Raw genomic sequence first — 19,022 nt, 5'->3', positions numbered from 1 at the left:
CTTCTTGTATGTTCTTGATTCTATTAATTGACTTTTGGAGGTTAACAAAAGCAAGAGAACAGATGCTTGACAATCGTAGAATATCCTGAGGTGGAAGGGACCCATGAGAGGATCATCGAGTCCAACTCCCGTCTCCACACAGGACCACCCCAAAACCAGACCATGTGTCTGAGAGCGTTGTCCAAATACTTCTTGAACTCCAGCAGGCTCAGTGCTTTGACCACTGCCCTGGGGAGCCTGTCCCAGTCCCCGACCACACTCTGGGTGCAGAACCTTTCCCTGACACCCAGCCTGACCCTCCCCTGTCCCAGATCCATGCCGTTCCCTCGGGTCCTGTCGCTGTCCCCAGAGAGCAGAGCTCAGCGCCTGCCCCTCCGCTCCCCTCGTGAGGGAGCTGCAGGCCGCCATGAGGCCTCCCCTTGGCCTGCTCTGCTCTGGGCTGGACAAACCAAGGGGCCTCAGCCACTCCCCAGATGACTTCCCCTCTAGACCCTTCACTGTCTTGGTAGCCCTCCTTTGGACAGTTACTAATAGTTTTATGTCCTCCTTATACTGTGCTGCCCAAACTGCACACAGCATGCGAGGTGAGGCTGCACAAGAGCAGAGCAGGAAAGTCCCTTCCCTCGGCTGGCTAGCAGTGACATGCCTGGTGCACCCCAGGGTACGGTCAGCCCTTCTGGCTGCCAGGGCACACTGCTGGCTCACGTTCAACTCACCATCAACCCAAGCCCCCAAACCCCTTCCCATGGGGCTCCAGCCCCTCTTTCCCTAGCCTGTATGTATATCCAGGGTTGCCCAGTCTCAGGTACAGAATCTGGCACTTGGCCTTGTTGAACTTCACACAACTGGTGACTGCCCAGCACTGCAATCTATCAGGATCTCTACGCAAGGCCTCTCTATCCTCTGTGAAGGCCTCTCTATCCTCCATGAAGTCAACAGATCCTTCTAATTTAGTATCATCTGTAAATGTGATCCTGTGTATCTCAGCAACAGCTCTGGGTCCACACCAATGATTACTAAGAGACAAATAGGATTTTTTTAAATCTTTTTTTTTTTTTTTTTGATTGCAGTGGGTACAGATTGGGACAGGGAGAAAGAAAATTTCTTTCTTCTTTCTCATGAAAGTTGGTGGAAATTCCTGTATAGGGTCCAGTGGTATACAAATCTCTCATTTCCCACGTGCCTCAGGCTTCAGCTCCCCATGAAAAGCATTAATTTAATTTAAGAAAGGGGAAGGGAAAGTAGAGCAGGGAAAAAACCTTCAGAAGAAAGCGTGTATATGACACGCGGTGCTATTGGTTAGAGCAGGGTACAACCCTGTTCGTTGTGCAAGTTCAGATCCTCCCCTGAGGCCTCCTAAGCCCTCTGAACCATCCACGTGAGATGCTAGGATCAAGAGCTGCTGAAATTTGAGTGCAAGTTTCACATTCCTCCTCTTTCAGACAAGCATGTATTTGTTCAGGTTGCTTTAAATTACTTTTCATTGATCTGGATGTTTCATACTCAAGCTGAAATATAAAAAGGTCACATACAGTAATTAAAAATATATTCTCCTCATGAAAATTGAAGGGGAAATTTAAGCTTTAATTAAGTCAGAACAAAATATGAAAAGCATCATTTTCCTATTCAACAGCTTTTCCTTGAATGTACTTTGCTTTAGGCACACACACTCAAAGATATAGCAGTGCATTTATTTGCTCTTTTAAAACTATTATTAAATATGCTACAAATTCTTTATCTGTGTGTAATCAGCAGAGCTTTCACCTTGTTCATCTTTGCTAAGTTCTCATTGCTGGTAATGATAAGGAGCCAGAAGAAAATGTGATAAAATACTTTACATTACTGTGATCTTATTGCATGCACTTCAAAAAAGTGTGTACTTCGGTTAGGACAGGCCGGTATAAAAATTTTAGTAGTGTTATGGCTAGACTAGAGATGTTTAAAAACAAGTCTTTAAGGTACTTAAAGTACTATAAGGTATTTAAGTGCTTTATATAAAACAGTGTTTATATATATCTGTGTGTATATATATAATCATATATAACTATGTGCGACTGGCCTCCCAGAAAGGGATGGCTTTAGTTGATGTAGTGCCTTGGACAACTATTTTGGAGTATTTTTAAACAAAATAAATAAAATATGGCAGTCTCCATTTCTAAACTCCTGAGACTGTGTCTCCTACTTCTGACAACCTCCAAACACATATGCCATTTCTGCAAAATCAACCCCAGGCTCCTCCAGTCCTATTCTTCCTTCACCGTGTTTCATCAGCAGGATGCTAATACCTATGTATACATGTTTTGTTTTAAGGTCTATTCTTTTGCTTTGTCGTGTCCTCAATTTCCAGTGGAAAATGGAAAAATTCACCTCACTTATGAAAGCAGTATCTGCCAAAATTCATTTCAGAGGAATTTCTGAAAGCATCTCTTCTTCCTTGCCTGTGACCCAGGGATAGCTGACACCTTTTTCTTATCTGGGAAATGATTAAAGATAATCTGTTATTTTTACAGCTGTCAAGTGCATCTGACAATATTTTTCCTTATATTCACATGCATGCTGCAGAAGGCAGATGCTTTTACTTTTTGTTTTCCTGATCTCAGATCCCCAGGAGGATAAAGAGAATTAAATAAAATGTAGAAAAACTTTAGCATGAGAGGTTTCAATATTGCTGAGGGATTTAATATATCATAATTGTTCAAGACTTTGTTTCTTTGTGGATCTCTTTCTCCTTCACTGTGATTAAGTTCACAATGAAGTCTAGATAAATATGACATTTAACGCAATCCTATTCTTGCTGCTATGGAGACATGGCTTGCAGAGTGTGGTGTCTACATCGCTTTGGCCTACAACAACATAAGTTCAGCACACTTCTGCAATATCTTCCAGTCTCCCTGTCTTGGTCACTGTAGCTTTGCACATGTGTAAGTATACTTGGCAACTTTGTGATATTTGTCATCCTTAAAGCATTTCATGGGCCTCAGTTAATGAAGTCCTGTGAATTTGTTTTTAGGCAGGAAGGGCCCATTACAACACTGGAAAAGGGTGAAATTGAGGTACAGAGATAGTAAGCCTAGATCTTCTCAGGTGCTCAAGTACCTAGCAGCCTGGTTTTGTATTATGATTTCCCCAGGGGCAAACCCATTTGAAAGTTTGTCGCCTTCCACAGCTCTGCCTGCAGTTTGTCCTTCCCCTCAGTCATGTGACATAAATTGTGGTGTTTGTGGGGCCTTCTTGAAAGTAGGTCAGAAGCAATGTGTTGCTGAGAATATGTCCTCGCCCCAAAGGGGAATTTTTTCTTGTTAAAGATGGAAGCAAAACCAGGACTTTGTTCACAGTGACAGGGTGATAGTCCTTTCAAATGAAACATGTGCTCCTTGCTGTGCATTTAGAGGAGAAGACCACCTTTTGTCCTAAGATGAAGAAATGTTTTGTAAGGGTTAAACAAAACAAGCATCCCTTTCCAAATTTCTGTGATTTATTTTTTTTTTAAATCTGGATTTCTTCCGTGACCTCCTTAAAGCATGACTTCAGAAACAGGCGGCAGAGAGGAATAGGAATTATTGCTTGAGATCAAAGAGAGGGCAAGAACCTTATTAACCAGTTTTGCCAGTGAAGAAATCATATTTTGGAATAATTTCAGTGGAGATTAATGGGAGTTCAGTATAGAAGAAAACAGAAGGCTCTCAACCTAGGCAGCATGAATGCAGATCTGTCCATATTAGGTCAACACGAATACTAAAATCATTTTGTTCTCTAGCTGGTTACAACTTTCTGCTTAGCAGCTCAGCAGGCTGTGATGTGGGGTCCTGCACTTGACTTGCTGCTTAAGTTTGGAAATCCTGGTTCCCCCAACAAAGCAAAGGCAAGCTCCCATGGAGCAAGCATGTCACACCCTGTACCACCATGGTGTCAGTGTGTGGAGTCCGCTTGATGCACAGTTTCTTGTAATTGTTATTTCTGCCTTCCCCATATAGCTTTTAATAAAGGACACAGCAATGAGGACTGAATGGCATTTATTATCCAGACAGTGTATCATGGCCAGTTAGCCTGATGGATTGGTGAAAACATGGCCTGTCCCCACACCATTATTCAGTCCTTAAACAAGGATTTTTTCCTTAGTAAAGGCTGAACTGTGACACTATGCAAGGTTTTCAGATTTACCTTGTGTTGCTCATAAAGAGCACATGCCTCCTGTGCACGCTCCAGAGGGGGTAGTCTTCAACTACGACCCCTAAGGGGCTTTGCTCAAATTTCACATGCATCAGGCATCAGTACACGAGGGCTGTGTCTGCATGCAGGAGAGGGCCCAGGCAGATGTAGTTGTGCTGGTTCTTTAACTCCTTTACTTTAAAAGTGTTTTAGAGGTACTTTAGTTCTCTGAGTGGGGAAATCAGGGCATGTGCACATTGCTATTTAAGCCTTAGGACATACCAGGACTTACCTCTAGATTGCTTCATCTGCTTCATATTCCAAGTCCTAATAATTTGGATTTTTCTTTCTCCTGGACCTCTAGTTGCAGTCAGAGACTTGCCAAGCTTCCGTAAGAGCCGAGCTTTCTCTTTTCATGGGGTCTGAACAACATGCTTGTGCTCCGGCAAAAACACCGCAGGCAACTCTGGCCAAAATAAAGCCCTGGTGGCATGGACAGTTACTGCATCAGGAAAAATCTCGAGGAATGTTTGTTTCTGCAGGCGGGTGATGCAAAAGGACTGTAAGGGCAAACTGATAGCAACAACTCGGTGACTTCTGTCAAGTGGAAGAAAAATGTACTTTGATCCTTTGGGAAATACATTTGGACGTAGCTAGTCATGGAATATTTAAAGGAGCCTTTGGGAGAAATTCTGGTGAGAGAGCCTAGTTTGCAGCCATTACCTGTGGTAGCTGTGAACTGTCACATCTATTTTTCCTCTCCTGGGGAGAAAAAACATTGCCTGTTTTCAGTGACAATGGGGGCTTGCCCTGTAAAACAACTTTCTCTGCGACTGTTGTGCAGTGTTTGTGAGGAGGCGAAACTGAGCAAATCAGATTTGTTTACAACAAGTAGGACTTGCTCCTTGGAGGCTGTGGCGATGCAGCTTTCCCAGTTCAAAATGATGCTAATTGGCTCCCACCTAGTCACCGAAAGGGGGGCTCTGTGATTTCAGATGTCACCTGCTGGAAATGACTAGAAGCCTGCAAATGTATTCAGTTCCTCAGGGAATGGTTTTTATCCTTTTAAATGAGTTTTTGTGTGAAGAGGTATTTGATAGAATATCCCCGGTGTAAGATAAATAGTTTCCCTGAGTTCAGGACTAATTATCCTCAGGGACACAACAGACTGAACAGCTAGATGAGCCAGAAATAAAATGGTATCTTGTGGCTATAGTGGGAAGTAGGCAGTTACACTCCTACCATACACGATTAGATAGCTATCGAGCTTGTTATTGTAGGAGAGGAAATGACCGGCTTTCTCATACGGAGCCTCCACAAATAACAAAGGACATGTGCACTGCGGCAGCACTCCCTCTCTGTCGTGTCTAGGTGGATGTACAGCACCAGGAGCCATTGCTGGTCATTCATATTTCAGGCCAAACACAGTTATAGGCCACGCTTTCTGTGTGGTGGTGCACATGCATGTCATGTTTACATAGCATCCGTATTTAAAATATGCGTGTCTTAGGGAAGAATAAGACAGCATGCTTTAGTTCTCCCCTGCAAGTCCAGGAATAAAATCAGTTTTTGTCGTGTTTGTCCAGTGCATGAGATCTTTTTCTGTTTTCTTTATCACTTCATGTTTCTCTCAGTTATTTTTCACTGACACTTAGTTCAGTGTTTGAGGCTCCAGGTTGTGACTGGAAGCTGAAGGGTGAATGAGTGTTGAAATTGCTCCTGTAGTCTGAACAAAACCAACCAGATATCTCATGAGAATTCCAGGGAAAAGTTAAATCTTGCAGCTTTCAGTTAAGTTCCACCCCCCCCCCCCCCCCCGCCAAAGCTTCCATTAAAGCCAGCTGTAGTTTTGCCTGAATAAGGACCGCGAAACATAGCCAAATTTTGCAGGATAAAAAGTTCATCTCCTCTTTAAACTCTGGATAAGCATCTGAACTCTCCGCCACAGTCCTAAATTAGCTCATTCCCGGCACAAGCCTTGCTCCAGGAGAAACCTTGCCAGGCCATGCCGCTGGGGACGAAGGCTTCCTCGGGGTCTGCGGGCACAGGGTCCGTGGCGAGGTCCCTGGCTGAGCACCGCCACCTCACAGCTGGGAGAGGGCAGAGCTGAGAGGAGGAGGTGCACAGCGCGGGTCTGAAGCCTGCGGCTGACCATGCTGGCCGGGATTTGCCGTCTGTCACGTTGACCGCAAGTATCGTGGTGTCTTCCCCAAGCAAAGGGTTGTGGCGTGCGGCCTGGAGGTGACAAAAGTGCAGATGGTTGCAGCTCGGGAGGAATGGGTGCAAGCTCTTGGCTGGCCGAAGGCACGTCTGGCTGGCGCTGCTATTTATAGCTGGGGGAGACGGAGTGTAACAGCGCAGAGCCTACGAGCAGCCAGCTCGAGCTGTTTGAAGGGCACATGCCTTCTGTGGAGAGGGCAGTTTGTCTCAGCTCTGCTGGGGGCAGATCTGGACTCACCCTTTGATAAAAAGACCTCATTTGTCTGCTAAAGCTGGGGCCCAAGTGAGAGCGCAGTGGTGCGCCAGCCCTAGCGATCCTCCCCCCGCATCCCGGCATAGAGCGAGTACATCAGCAACACATTTCTCTAAAAGACTATTTGGAAGTGTTTATTGCTGAAGTTGCCAAATAAAGACACAGAAAAAGGAAGGAGAGAAGTCCCAGCTCTAGCCAATGGCTTCGTGCTCAGAAGGGTATTTTAACCAACTGCTGAGTCTGAGTGCTCACATTGCCCTTGAGCGTAAGGCGTGCTGGGGAGGTGTGAAAGCAGGTCTTGCTTGGCAGGAGTAACCCTTTCTGCGTGCTCCCTCCTGGCCCTCGAGGCAGTGCCGTCAATGGGAGCGGAGGAGCTGCCTCTCAGCATCCCAAGAATCCCTAAATTTTAAGCGAGCATTGAAAATGCGGAGGTGGCATTCATAAATTACACTTCTCTAAACAGGGTGCCTCTAACTTGTGCCTTCACATATTGCAGTCGCAAAGCTATGAATTTTCTGATTTTTGTCACACTCTGATAAGATTAAAAAAACACAGTTATATTCGATCCTGCTGACTGAGTTGCAGAAGTAATTTCTCATTCAATTGAAATCTAAAACTTCAGAGATTTCATGTCCACTGGGATGGAAAGTAATTTATCAATTCCCATTAGCTTCAGCCACCAATCAGGGAAGTTTTTATTTTCATTTTAGCAAAAAGGATAATGTATACCACCTACATTTCATACACCGACAGGGATTTCAGAAAGCAAGCAGCTAAAGCCGGGCTCTCTGCCTGTTTAGAAAAAAAATATATATATATATAAAAGCTCTTTTCTAAGAAAAACAGAACTTTGTATTTGGTCTGCAACTTTTATGAGGAGAAGGATCCAAAAGTCAATACCTGTATGTTTTGAGACTTGCCCTTTTTTCAGTTACTTTGAACAGCTTTGTGGGAACTTGTGGCCTTTCAAGCCTCTTATTTTTGTACGTGCACATCTGCATTTCTTTTGAGAGTTGCTCTTCTAATACACAAACATTTGCTAATGGTCTTACGATGACTTCAGATTACATTTTTTTCCAAGGCATGCAGGCAGAAGAGGGGAGGTTGCCAATCCCTTATAAAAACAAGAGCAGTGACATGAACTGCCTTCAGTTCTTGTAAAGATAAATAAAAAAGAAGAAATGCAAAGAAGTGGCGACCTGAGGGTTGCCTCAGTTCCCTGAAATTCCTATGGCGGAACATTTGGGAGAAAGAGAGACTTGCTATTAGTCAACTGTATTGATTTCTGCCACTAAGGAAAGCGGGAGAAAAAAATATTTACTGTGCTAAACCGCTGGAGCTTTCAACCGGTTCGTATTGAAAATTGTCTCCTACGGACTTCCCTCCGTGGCTTTTCCTCTGCGGAAGGGAAGACTGGAAGAGGCATCAGCGCAGAACAATGAGAGGCAGTTCCTGTGTGCCCGCCGGCCTCTGCAAGGGAAACGCACGCTCTGCCGGAGGAGTTGCCTCCTCCTTGCCGTGAGCGATGGGGTCACGAAGCCATTTGCAGAATCACGGCAGATCAAGTACGGCTGTGACTAAAAAGTGATCACTGTATTTTTAGATCTGGTTCCTCTAAGTGGCCTTTTCAGTTGCTGTGAATAGCTGCAGCATAATAGTTAAAGTAGACAAAAAACCAGTCCTGTTTCAAGCTGCTTAATACATAGGCTGAATTTCGTAACAAATCACATGGTTTTGTGTTTGGGAGAACCGGAACGAGTGTTGTTTTTAAGTTATTTTTGGTAATTCTTATCTGTTTCATGTGCAAAGGTATTATTTAAACATTTGCCGCTTGTTTCCTTAACAAAATGTAAGCCAAACCCAAGCTCATCCATTTCAAGGAGCTCTTAAAGGCTGATAGATGGATAGACGTATTTTATAGCATAGCTCTATGCAGAAGAGTGGCTTTGTAATAATGGCAACTTCTTCCTCAGCGTGACTGCTACTTGTCTACATTCAGTCAGATCTTCGACTTTATGGCAGAAATAAGTCTTGACTGCTTTTTACTCTTGTTAGCCCTGCAGAGCCTACATAGCTAAGCATCAGGTATAGCTAAGAGCTAACGAGCTAGATTTTTCAGTGTTGAGCATTACAAGCCTCAGCAGCTGAGACTTCACTAAGGTATTGAACACTCCTTTACAAGGGCGGCTTGGTAATTTCAAATCAATTGCACCTGTACTATACTAGTCCAATGAAAACAGGGCATGTGAACAGGCATAGACAAAAGCTTCATTTATTTGATGGGATGCAGTTTGTTTCTCACAATAATTGCAATGGAAAGGACATAGTTTCATTGTCAGAGGCCAGGTAGGACCAGGAATTAGATTTTTCCTTGTGAACACAGGGTGTTTGAGATTAAAAGACTGTAAACCTGGGACCTCACAGTACCATTTCATAAGTACTTTTCAAGACAGAAGGCGTGATGTAAGCACATTGCTAAACAGGAAGGAAAAGCTCACAGAGAGATGAAGGATCTTTAACAATCATACCTAGTCAGAAAATGATTTATTTGATGAGGAAAGAATGGTGATTATTAAAGGTTAATAGGAATGTGAGTCACCTAAATTCTGGCAAATATGGAAGATCCAAAAAGATTCAAAGAGTACAGTAGCCAAGTAGATAGAATAATAAATAAGCAAACTTTTTTTTTTATACAAAAGTTGCCAATTATAGTTGAAGATATATATTTTCTTGGGTTCTCATGGGTAGATACAAACCTAAATAATTCCAGCATCCATATTGTTCTGTGCTGAAAGAAAAGTAAACTTTACTTCGTAGTTATCCCTAATCTCATATTAAAAAGAAAAAAAATCCAACTTTCCTTTAAAAAAACACAACTCAAAGTAAACCCAAAGAGACTGCCTGCAGACCTGAATTTTGATTTGTAATACAAATTTAGGACTGAGAAATCGTCGTGAGACAGTAATGAAATGGAAGGCTAAACCTGAAAGAATAAACTTATGTTTACTGTTGCAGTACTACATTTTAAGACATTATTTTTTCCATAATGTTAATTATATTGTTAATTTTTTTGTAACTAATACTTCCTTTAATACAAATTAGATTTCACATTTAATCTAAGTATATGCTATATTATATGTAATGCTTCCTCCACTTGATTCTTAGGGTTTTGGCTATTACAGTTCAATGCTGAATCATTACTGTTTGAAACTGCACTACATGGTAAGATGCCCTAATAGATTTCCTGCAATGTACTTTAAATTAGCCAATGAATTTGTAAACTCCTTTCGAATAGTTGAAAATAACTGCTGTGATTCTAGAAATCTGAGGCAGAGACTGGAAAGTAGATGTGATGTTTTGTAATTTTTGAAAATTATGAAAAGTAAAAATAAGAAAGCCTGGGGAGCTGTAATAGGAACTGCACTTGTTAAGCCCATTTTTCATTAATAAAGTAATGAAGCAAATGTTAAGGGAAAAATATCTGCAGTTACCTGGCAGCTGATTAACAATAACAACTTTATAAATATATATCAAATAATCTCTGACATAATGGATTGATTTTTTAAAATTATTTTTTAAATTACCATATTTGTAGCCAACGGTAATGGTGGCATGACTGAAATACAGTCTGTTATTAAAGAATTTGATACAATGCCTCTAATTCTGAACAATTATTTCCTAGTAGCTTGGGTATAAATGTTGTCTTATGCATGGAGAGTGTGTGAATAAATTGTGGTGGTTTGCAGCAAAATATTGAATCCTGGGAGGTGCCCAAGTGAGGTGGTGCTGGGCAGCGTTGTGTTAGATCTTGTTTATGGTGTTTATTAATGTTTTGTGAGAGAAGTGTAAACTGCCCATTAATTATGTTCCACAGGGACTAAATGCGGAGGTGTAGCAGAGGATGGACTAATCACTTTATCACTTGCTGGGCACTCGGAGCTTGTATAATTTAGTATACCCCGATTAAAAGTGGGAATAAATTCTCCCTGATAGGAAATTTATTTCCTAGTTTTGTATGTGGATCTGTGTTTTATTCCCTTCAGACACTATATATCTATTCTTATATGCCAAGGCTACTGACTTTTCTGTTATTCTGGGTGCCAGGAACACTGAATAGTTCTTGAATTGCTTATAGATGATGAAAAGTGCAAATAAAACAATTTTATTAAAGGCGGAAAAAGGAATAAGATAAATATTGCAGATCAGGAAATGATACAAAAGGACTAGAAAGGGCTAGTGCAGTGCGGACAGGTGGCTGATGAGCCCAACGTGACTTTATTCTTTCTGCCTCGTATATTTATGTGGTGTGCTCACTGCTGTCCTGTGGAGAAAGAGAAGGAAATAGCCATCCAGGGAAAAGTCTCACACAAAGGATCCAATGTAATGCTGTGATCATGATTTTTGTAGGAAAATTTCTCTAGTTCTCCTAATTCCATTTTCCACCATTGCAGGGATTCTCTTAATGGGGGAAGACAGAAAATGAAATTACTGCACGGGCCTTTGGAAGACACCTGATTTATCTTGATGATGGACACATATCTCAACTGGAACCCTCTAGACACAAGGTATTTTCCTGCCAAAATGAGTATTAAGGAAATTTAATGCCTGTGGAAGGCCTCAGCATCCTTTGGGGATGCCTGCGTGATGGCAGTCACGGGGATGACTGTGATCTGAGCAGTCTACCTGAGCTGGCTTTCCTCACAGTGGGTCACTGTCAACAGCACCGAAGGTGCAGTGTACAAACTTCAGCTTTTTTCAAACTGGCCAAGCTAAAACCACCTCAGTGGCAGCTACCTGTGCTCTGACTAAGCTGAGGCTGACTCTCAGGGCAGGTGAAGAGCAGCACGAACTTCCTTGCCCCAGATCATGTTTTGTGTGAGGAAGGATTTTAAAAGGGCAAGTTCAAAGGGAGACCAGGCAGGCAAGGCAGTACTTGAGGCTGCCAAGAACGGTTCCTGTAATTGCAGTAGTATTTAGCTCATTGGAGAGGAAATGATAACCCTGCTGTTTGCAGACAAGAGAGTTTTGATTTAAACCATTGGGTTAAATTACTTTAGGCAAGAAGCGTGCTTTGATGCGTCTTAGGTATGGGCATGTGTTCTGTCCTCTTGTGTCAATGTGAAAACTTTTAGGAGAGTAAGAGATTGGATAGTTGGGGTGGTTGTACAGTAAATTTCTGGAGGAAGGTCTTGTCTACCAACACCTAAAAGTCTCTGTGTTATTAGTGGTTTGAGCTAGTGAGATGTCTTATTTATTCCTCAAGACTTTTCCATATTGATTGGGCTTAAATGTGCTTCTTCTACAAAAATGTCTATCAGGGTGATTAAGTTTCATGTAAAAAGTGCAGTAAATTCTCCCTGGTTCCAAGAGACTCTTGGCAGCCATTCTGTGCAGATGCTCCCCCCCAGCACCCTGTAAATCAGGTACCATCTGACAGTTTTGACTTAGTTCCTCTACCTTGTGTATTCTTTGAGAAAGTGCTGGAGACAACTGCTTTTAGCTATGTGCACAGTCATGTGGGATCTCCCCTGTAACTTCAAGGCTGGAAAACTTGAATAATGAAAGGCATTGGGATAGGGATTGAAAGCCTTCCTCCTGCTGCCTCCAGGCTCAGGCCCAAACCAGCAGAGAGGTAACAGCAGGAACAATAAGAAAGAGGGGTGGATGCACCCTGGGGCAGGTGCAGGGCATTGTTGTAAGGCGGGAGACATGCTCGTGGTTTCTTTGCAAACAAGGGAAGCTCATCCAGTAAGGTACATCCTCTATGCTGCTAACTCATATCTAGGGAGGGTAGATGTGGTCCACTTGCTCTTGGTTTCCATGTGAGACACCACCTACCCCCAGGAGAGTGAGAAAGGAGCTATTTGTGACCTTCTTTCAACTTATAACTTAAGATGTCAACTTATCTTTTCCTGGTCCTGTCAAGTCATGAGTCACCTTGTTCCCTCCTTCCTCACAGACATAAGAACAATCAGAAACTGCCCCTCAATCATGAGGGTGCCCCATAGTTTGTTTTACAAAGAACCAAAATCAACCAAGGTGACTATAAAAAAATAAAAAAATGCCCTCCGATAAATCTGACCATGCCTAATGTGCCCCTGACAAGATGTCAGTGTGCCACCAGCACCCATTTGGTTTTCTTCAATTTCTCTGCTGTAATAGCACAAATTATATGGCTGAAAGCCTTTCATGGTTCTTGGACTCAGGTCTGTCCTGCAAATGTTCAACTGGGTCTGATTATTAAATGCTACTCTATGGTTTGGTTTAGCATGCCTTTGTTGGGCAAACCTCCTGGTGACATTAAATGACTCCCTAAGTGATGAAAAGTGGATTTTAGAGAGCAAAATTGCTTGAAATATTTGTTGGGGAGCTAGTTTGAAAAGAATAACAAATGGAAACCATTTCTGTCTGGGAGACTGTGAATTCATGACTAAAGCATATAACAATTTTCATTTAAGCCTTTTTATATATGTATTATACAAATATATATATTCCTCTTGCAGGGAACACTTGGGGATTTCAGGCTTTTTAACAGTTCTCTCTGTCAAGGGTGCTAGTCCATAAGTTATGATTTTTGGATCACTACTTCTGCAAAGATAGTCTAACTTGGGAAGATGGTAAAAATTTCAAACTGGCAGAGAGATGCCTGAGGCAAGCTTCAGGCATATTGGCACCACAGCTGCCTTACTGCTTTGCCAGCAGAAAAGTGGTACCATATAGACTGATTAGAGGAACATGGACAAAGGAGGGGTAGAGGATGCCAGATTAAAAATCAAAACAAAACAAAAAAACTTCAGGAAGAAGCTATTTTTTTAAAATTTTATAATTATTACTGTGTTTTTTTTTTTAATGGAAAGGTGGTTTTAACGCTCTTTTGGGTTTAGTGACAGTCTAGTCTGAAATCATGTGACTTGGCAAGTTTAAATGAGGCTACTCCTGGTTTACTCCAATATGAATGAGATGTGTTACACATGAAATCAAAGGCTTTTTTGCTGTAAACAATAGTTCTATATCAGGTTCCTAATTACACATCACAAGCCAGATGGGAGTGCATTTTGTACCTGGTTCTTGATGGCACGTGTTGAAGAACAAGGCATTTGTGAAAATTGTAGCCAGACTATGTTTGCTAAAATTTGATGATGTTTTAGAATTCATGCTCTTTTATCTGTCTGAACATTAAACATTGACATATAAATCTTTGTATACATAAACATTCTCTTTACTTTTACTTTTAATTTTCCAGTAACTACAGGGAGGTTATCAACAAGTCAGAGCTAGGTTCCTTACAGCATTGCGTTCAGGGTGGATAAAAGAAAACAGGCATTAATTGAAATAAAAGGTTTAGACGGCATATAGTCAAGCAATGGAACAGATTGCCCAGAGAAGCTGTGCAGCCTCCATCCTTGAAAGTTTTCAAAACCCAGCTGAAGGAAGCCCTGAGCAACCTCATCTGATCTCAGAGCTGACCTCGGTTTGAATAGGAGTTTGGACCATAAACCTTCTGATGATCCTTCCAACCTGTATGATCCTAGGATCTTATGATTATTAGTTGCTAGTTTGTACAGCCTAATTTGAAAAATTATTATGGGGAGTGTTGATGGAGTCCCTTCCCAAACTGGGTATCATTTATAACATGGAAGGGCAGCTAGGACACTGTCACTGCCGACACAAGATTGATGTTCAGGAAGACATGTTTATAAATCATCAAGATGGGAGCTGAACTCCCTCTGGCACTGTTTGCAATGTGATTTATACATATTTTTAATGTAGTTCTTTGGTCAGCTCAGCCAAGGCCTAGGAAGGAGGCTGGTAGTTCAGCTCCGTTCCTCTTCATTTCTTTGTCTCTCTGGAGCAGCAGTGGAGAGATTAATCAGTTGTAAGCAGTTTCATGGTTTTACATGTTAGTGAAAGTGAGGACAAACCAGGTCAGCTGGGGTTTATGCTGGCAAACACTGCCGTACTACAGTTATTGTCTCGGGACATTTTTCTTTAAAGTCTTACAGCTTTCTGAAGAAACTTCTTGCCTGCTTTTTGCTCTTCACTGCCAGTTAAAAGGACATTCAGATCCCCTTCTCAAGTTTTTCCCTTCTTCCATTTCACTTCTGCCAGTTGGCTGATGACTACCAGTTCTCCTAGCAACTGCTCACAGATCTCCTACCCCTTCCTCCAGCTCCACAGGCAACGTTAATGAACTGTTCGCCGAGAACAGCTTTTGCAGCACTCCAAACAATACCTTCAGGGATTCCTTCAGGAACAGTGCCCCTCCACTTCTTCTCTGGGTTTCCTTGATTAATTAGAAAACCCTGTCCTGAACTCCCAACTCCCACCCAGGACCCACGTGCTTTTTTTTTTTTTTTTTGGTCCAAAGGGTGAATTAATTCCATCTCTTATCCCACCGACTTCAGTAGATTTATCACTGGAACATGAATATCTTATTGTCTTTCACTTCTGAGTACCACTAGTACTAAGATAACTACAGTTTTATGAGCTCTGTGTTTAGTGACTGCCGTTAAAAAGCAGCGCTTTAGTGCCCTCTGATATTTGAGCTTTACTGTGGTATTTGTAGTATCTTCTATAGCGAGAACAAGAAGTACTGCAGTAAAGACAAAATTTGAGGTGCCGTAAATGTTAAATTTATTTTAAACGACCCACTGCAGGCTGACAAGAAAGATATACTTAATACTTTAGTCTATAAATATAAAAATTGATCCAAGACTACGTCCCAACAAAGTGAGAAACAAGTAATGGTTTTCTCTCAGAGAAGGTGCCTCTTGTGTGAATCATTTACTTCTAAACCTTCCAATTTTTAGGTTATTCTGTGATTAGTGACCAGGCAGTACTTCAGCTTACTTCTAACTGCTCAGTCTGCTGCTAGGGGAAGATCATCTTTGCAAGGACCTGACCATGTCACACGTAGGGGATCACTCGTCTCTTTCTTAACTGAGATTGCTCCAAGTCTGAAGGAAAAGTACATTGTTTGAGACTTTCAGCTCAGAGCTCTGGGCAACACTGATGTCTGCTGATTTCATTCTGAATTATAAGTAGGGCAGCTTCAGATGTGTAAAGCTGGCTACCAACAAAGAGGGCCTAGTTTTTAAACCTGCTGGCATAGGTGGAAAATTAGAGGAAAATAGCCAAAGCTATTTTCAAGCAAGGTATTTTGCAAATGTTCTTCATGAGAGGATTTTTTCATATATTTCATCTTTGGAAGGAAGACAAACCAGTTGGGTGGATAATGAAAAACAATCCTCTTTAGGAAGAAATTGCTGCCACACAGCCAAAACCCTCTCTTTGTTGATGCAGGAACACAGCTGCTTTGGCCACAAAGTCTAGAAGAGTTATGGTATTTTTCTATATGTGAAGAATGTGTGAGGAGAGAAGAAGGGAGCCGATAGTCCTGTAGCCTTCCTTCCCTTTGCTGCTAGTGCCCTGGAGTGCCACAAAGGCCACTGTACTCTGCAATGCAGCTGTGAGTGCAGCTGTGTGTGTCCCAGTTTAGATCTTTGTCTTCTGCTTCTGTCACACTGATACTGCCTGGACGTGTTGGCCTCTGAGGATCAATGTGCTGCGACTTGCCCACCTCCTCAGCTACAGCCCATGCCCAAATCAGCATTCAGACAGCCATAACAGTACATGTTAGCAGCTGGGCAAATTTAGAAGTGCATGGAAAACCCTGTTAAACATGTTTGGGTTCCTCCTGAGGCCTCAGCGTTTTCCACCTCCGTTTTTACCCAGCGCTAAAACAACGTGAGACAGGGTCTGAATGGAGATGCAGAAAGGCTGTTGCAGTGCCTCACTGCTTCGTGTATTGAGGAATGTCATTAGCTGTCCCCTGGTGCTAAGAGATTCTATGAAAAGCAAATTTAAATAAAATTTGGCTGTAGGTGAGCGTTTTATAAATGGAGTACTGATTTCCATTTAGGTGTGTTTTTAGTCTCAGGGCTAAATAAAAGAATGTCTCCTGTTTCAAACTGGCAAGGCTGCTTCTTTTGTGGTGGTTTTAAGCTAAGGTTGTCAAAGGTGACTGGAAATTTTTGGTGCTCAAATTAAAAAAAATTAGAGGTTTAATTCTCAGAAGAGTTACAGAGCATATTTTGGAAAATAGACAGTTGAGGGCATCTCAGAGGATGCTTTGTGAATCTATCCCCCTTTCACGAAAAACTAGATCATAGGCTTTTGAGGAGAGTTATCTGCACTTCCTTTGTTTACATTATCCATGTTAGCTGGTCAATTTAACCAGACATTTTTTCTGGGATTCTTTTGTAAGGACTGGAGACACTGACTATTCCAAAAACCAGTGCAGAGTAGTGACAAAAAGAGCATGCAGAGGGAACAGTCAGCTACCCACAAATGTCTGTGTTAAGTGGATGGGCAGTGCAAACACATCTGAGAACTTTTTTTAGGTATGTGGGTCCTGGACAGCAGCACTGTTGCTGTTTATAATTAATTATGCAGTTGTATGCAAAACTATCTGAAGTGAGTTATGTATCCTAAAATTAGGAAACACAGTAAATGGAAATGGAGGTATATGAATGGTGCACCAGCTTCTGCATTTGACCATTACAGTGTGCTTAATCATATTCAGTTATTAAGCAAGTTCAGGTGTGAGTGCAACTGTGGGCATGCATGCACGTTTAGCTCTTTCCATAATCCATCTGGTTGACTCTGTTGCTTCTTCTAAGAGTATACAGTGTCTTTTAAATCTCTGTTGTGTCACATTATTATTTTTTTAAGGAAACAGTCTTCTTTTAAACACACACACACACGCACACATTTTAAAAGTGCCTTTACATAAAACTCAAGGTACCTTTGACATGTTTTAAATATTCAAAACAACTACAACAACAAAAGCAGACCAAGCAATTTTCTCAGAATTGTAACATGGAGCAAAATCCTTCCACTGCAGGCACACATCTCAGCTACATCATGTTCCCACCCCCGTTCTTCTCCTCTCCCATTGGAAACACAAAGAAAGAAAGGTGCTTTCAATGTGGCAGAGAGAAAAGATGGTTCAAGTTAGTTTTAGTCTAAAGTCTTCTCTTTAGTCTCCTCTATGAGAGGAGAAGCATGCAGTGATTTATGAAATCTGAAATACTTCGTGGAAAGGACTATGACAACTTCTCACCAGCAAATAGAGGACTTTTCAACCCAATGCTTCTTCTGACCAAACGCTGCTGTAGGAAGGCAATGGTTTGAGGCTCTCCCTTGTCCGAATGTAGTGAATGTATAGTTTGTGTATCAATTTCACGAAGTTCTTCTGTCAAGGCCTTCTCAGGTTCTTGTATTTAGAGGCCAGAAAGTCCTCTGGTGACCTCCTAAATAAAACAAGTCATTGAATTCAATCCAGTGATGTCTGCATAAAGTCCCTAGCTTCGCTTTGAGCGTAGGCTTTAGTAGACATCCAGTTTTGTTTTAAACACATCAAATAATGAGAAATCTATTGTATCCTACAGGAAACTGTTCAAATAGTTATTTCTTCTCTCTCAAAAACATAAATTTCATGTTGCATTTGAATATTTCTAACTTCAGGTCCCTTGTGTTTCATGTTGCATTATCCAAAGATGTTAATATGCATTTAGCATTAGCCTTAGATGAGCCGCTTGGAGCAACTGTTGCCCTTGCTGCTTACCCACCCCCTGCCCAGAGGTAGCTGCCCTCCAGAGCAGGGATGGCTGAATGGCTCCTGAACTGTCGCAGTTTACCATTATAAACTGATCCTGGGCAGTAGCTTGTAAGAATCAAAGACTGAGGTGGTTCTTCCTGCTGCCATACAGTTTGATCTGCTGCAGCTTGTATATCAATATTTTAATGTTACAGACTGAGGTACTTCTCTCTATGCACATAGTTATGATCAAATCTCTTCCTAACCTTCTCTTTGAATAGACTGACCTCTGAATCTTTCACAGTAAAATGTGCATTTGAGACCTCAAATCAGTTTTGGAGACTTGGATAATGATTCTGCAAGCTGTGTTAATCTGCACAGACCTCTCTTCAGTGAAAAAAGACGAACCCGCCGCACAGATGCTTCTTTCCAAATAAAGTTCCCAATCCTGCAAGTATGACCTGATACCAGATTCCTCCAGAAACTGGGGGTAATGAAGCCTTGATATTTTAAACCCCAGCTAAATACCTCAGAGAAACAAAAAGTAAATAGCAAAGCTATGGCTATTTGAACTACTTGTTTTACTTTGGTTTTCACTTCTGTGGTGGAAAAAGTTAACAGAATACAAAAATTCAGCATCGAAAACACATTTTTATTTGATTTGCAAAGAGAAGTATTTTATTCCTGCAAGGAACTGGCAGTTCAAAGAAGCTTATTAGGACTGTTCATTTACACGCAGAAGTTCACCGGAGTAGCTGTAATACATTGTGTGACCAAATTAATATGTATGAGAACGTC

General features: G+C 41.7%; 2 long non-coding RNA genes across 3 annotated transcripts in view; one reads left to right on the top strand and one right to left on the bottom strand.

The window, feature by feature from the left end:
• Positions 1-7,387, bottom strand: part of LOC308191890 — a 46,877-nt gene extending 39,490 nt beyond the window's left edge. Inside the window, exon 1 of the long non-coding RNA XR_013948356.1 lies at positions 4,442-7,387. This is a non-coding gene — a long non-coding RNA (uncharacterized lncRNA). The remainder of the gene's footprint in view (positions 1-4,441) is intronic.
• The window catches only part of LOC308191882, a 197,952-nt gene that overhangs the window by 53,361 nt on the left and 125,569 nt on the right, over positions 1-19,022 (top strand). For both annotated transcript variants that reach the window (XR_013948334.1, XR_013948335.1), the window contains one exon: positions 11,074-11,187. This is a non-coding gene — a long non-coding RNA (uncharacterized lncRNA). The remainder of the gene's footprint in view (positions 1-11,073; positions 11,188-19,022) is intronic.

Source organism: Anser brachyrhynchus (genome assembly GCF_964034855.1).
Source record: "Anser brachyrhynchus genome assembly, chromosome: 3".
Classification (NCBI taxonomy): Eukaryota; Metazoa; Chordata; class Aves; order Anseriformes; family Anatidae; genus Anser; species Anser brachyrhynchus.
This window is presented reverse-complemented; position numbering and strand designations above follow the sequence as displayed.